Source organism: Humulus lupulus, chromosome 2, assembly GCF_963169125.1.
Source record: "Humulus lupulus chromosome 2, drHumLupu1.1, whole genome shotgun sequence".
NCBI lineage: Eukaryota > Viridiplantae > Streptophyta > Magnoliopsida > Rosales > Cannabaceae > Humulus > Humulus lupulus.
Genome location: NC_084794.1, coordinates 240,449,268 through 240,452,714, shown reverse-complemented (window position 1 = coordinate 240,452,714; position 3,447 = coordinate 240,449,268). Strand labels below are relative to the sequence as shown.

The 3,447-nt window shown below is 34.5% G+C and overlaps 1 non-coding gene across 1 annotated transcript; it reads right to left on the bottom strand.

Moving 5' to 3' along the window:
* Window positions 1-3,030: 3,030 nt before the first annotated feature.
* LOC133820231 (small nucleolar RNA R71) lies at window positions 3,031-3,136 on the bottom strand. Its single transcript, XR_009886655.1, has one exon. It is a non-coding gene; the product is annotated as a small nucleolar RNA R71 (small nucleolar RNA).
* Between the last annotated feature and the right edge of the window lie 311 nt (window positions 3,137-3,447).

Here is a 3,447-nt window from a genome sequence, read left to right as displayed (position 1 = left end):
TTTATTTTTGTGTTGTTTATTTTGTTGCTTAGTTTAGGATTTTCTTTTTCTTTGCCTTAGTTTTCCTTAGAATTTAAGTTTTCAAAAAAAAAAAACATAAAATTGTTCATAAAATTTCAATCTTAAAACGCTTAGTATTGGGAACAATTGTGTAATATTACAAATGGTAGAAACCGATATTGTTCTGTCTAGAAAGATTGGTTGTTAAATAAGGTTTGTGATAGCATTACCCTCCACACTTACCTGGGAACCTCAGGGAGTTCTGTCTAGGCAAGTGTGGGTCTAAAGCGGTACCTTGGCAACCTTCCCAATCAGCCTGAGAACATTTCGAGCATATACATTTGCATTATTACATTGTTGAACTTATTACTATAAGATGTAATGACCCAACTATCTATGAGACTTAGGTCATTAAACCTACTAGACGTAACTACAACTTTAGAGAAAACATACATAAGAAAATTCATAATTTTATTAAAAACTTTAAAAATAATATTAGTAATACATAAATGAGCTCATTGTTTTTAAAATAAAACATAACTTTAAATAAAATTGTTTACAAAGCTAAATGCGGAAAAATACATAAAAACGTAATTTAAAGAGACTAAAACAAAAACGTTGTCCTCGAATCGACACGCAGCCCATCCACTCTATTCACCTCCATACACACACCAAGCTTCCAAGAATCCTTCCACCTTTGCATCTATTTTCCTACATCACACTAAAAGAAAAGGAGTGAGCCTAATGCCCAGCAAGGAAAAACTACTAACATCATAAAACATATACATAAAATTATATCATTAACATATACTATAAACATATCATAAACATATACTATAAGCATATCATAAACATATGTCATATACTACTACAATGGCCATCATACTACTTGGGGCTTGTAAACTAAACAGGTCATATGCCCAATAGATTGGTGGGGCTTGCTAGTCAAGCAAATCATATGCCCATAAATTATTAGGGCTTGCTAGCTAGACAAGTCATATGCCCAAGGTCTATAAACATACTATACATAATGTTAACATACAACATAAGATAACATAACATATCATACAAACATACAAGATCTATCATATTTTCCTTACCAAAACCGGGATATGAGAACAAATGCGGGACGTGGAACACTCCTAAAACCACCAATATAATAATGAGTAGTTCTAAAGGAAAGAGATGAAAAGAATAGAACTAAATCACCAAGAGAAAACTTACCGAAAAGGCACCTTAAGTTCAAAGAACTTAAAAACCTAACCATAAAACCATAACAAAAGTTAGAACCTGAATGAAAACTAAAAGAAACTAAGGAATCAAACAGGATTGAACTTAAGAATAAGAGTACCTTTGTTTCTTATGGATTGGCCTAACTCCAATACCAAAACACTCTAATCCTCACTTCCCAAGTGTTTTATAAAGCTTAAGAATGGTAAAGCTTTTTCTCCCAACCCAAGTGTATCACTCTTATGGTCTCACTAGTACCTTGGAGTCTGATCACAGCTGAAGATTAAATGAAAGGGTTGGGTACTAGGTCCTAATTATAGAGGTAAGGAGTGAAACTAACTCCATTTTGATTTGAATAAAAATAATGAATTTAATTGAAGATAATTGAATATTCGTCAATCAGAGGTTGAAGACTTGGTCAAAACTAACAGAGGTAGGTCTAAGGAGTCAAAGGTAGTTTTTAAAAATTGAAACAAAATAAAATAAATAAATAAATATAGGCGATATATCACCCCTATGAGGCGATATATCGGCTGCCCCTAGTTCCGAGTCTCCATTCGTACGATCATGCAACATCAACGTGTTTTCCGTATTCATCGTCAGACGATATATCGGCTCTAATGCTGCGATATATCGACATACGTGATTATTTTAAATATGTAATTACACTTTTTTAGCATAATTAAGGTTGGATAACTGCTTTGACTGAGTCAAACTACGACCCTAACAGTTTCTGGTGAAGACTAAGTCTTATATTCCCTTATTTTATCATTAAAATAATAATTCCTTAATAATCATGCTTATGACAAGTGTCATAATCCTATTGGCTCTATCTAAATCTTACATTATAATAATTATTATATTTATAACCAACAATATTAATCAAACCTTATGTTATAATTAATATTCTTAAACTATAGGTTAAACTTATAAAATCCATAACTATTGCTAGGAGTTTCCAACTAAGTCCTGGTTTGAACCAAAATCCACGAAATCTAAAATACTACAACTACTACTAGCTAGCTAACCAAGTAAACATTCTGGGACTCTACATAAAAAAAACCAAGCTTGCTTTGTCAAAATAAGCAGTTTCACTCTGCTTAAAGGTTGTTTGGTCGAAAAGGTTTAACTTGTGATCCACCATATTTACTCAGTAACCTCAAGGAGTTCTAGTAAGGCGTTGGAGATCACCCAAAAACCTCCAAATCTACCTGGGAACAAGTTTAACAAAAAAAAATCAATCAAACAAATAAAAAAATAATAAAAACATAATATAAATCTAATTCTGATTTTCGAGAGTGGATGAATCATCATGAAACTTCTAGTGACACTTCTTCCAATTCATCCACCACTCCTTCTGGAACTCCTTCCACCAATCCTGCTTCTCTACAAACTTTAGCTGATAATAATCCATTTGCAATGGCTCGCAATGATGAAATCCAACCAAGAACTCTCAATGACTACCTCCATCCTACTCGCACTTCCACGCCTTCAAGCATTATCTTCCCTCCTAATATACCTGCATTAGACTTTAAACCTGGCATGATTCAACTCTTGCCCACATTTCATGGAATGGAAAAAAATAGCCCATACGTGCATATTACAAAATTCGAGGAGGTAGTAGCCACGTTATATAACCGAGCCAAAAATGTCGATTCTGTGCGACAAAAATTCTTCCCTTTCTCCTTGAAGGACAAAGCCAAAAGCTAGTTATACTCTTTGAGACCTAAGTCTATTTGAACATGGGAGGAAATGACCAAATCCTTCTTTCTGAAACACTTCCCCAGCCATAAAACCAACAGTCTAAAACGACAGATTTCCACATTTTCCCAAAAGGACAATGAAACATTCTATCAAGTCTGGGAAAGATTCAAAGATCTGTTGAATAGTGCCCGCACCATGGCTATGAGAACTGGCGTTTGGTCAGATACTTCTATGAAGGCCTCACGAGTCATGAGCGCCAGTTTGTAGAAATGCTATGCAATGGTGAATTCCTCGAAAAAGAGCCAGACGATGCTCTTGAATATCTTGAAGAAACTGCAAAAAAGTCTCACACCTGGACTGGTACAAGTGCTACTGATAGCACCAACCGACACAAAACATCTGGGGTCTATCAACTTCGGGAAGATGATAATGTTAAGGCCCAACTCGAAGCTTTGAAAAAACTGTTTGAGGTCTTAATGACGAAAAATGGCCAAAAACCGCACATGATTGTTA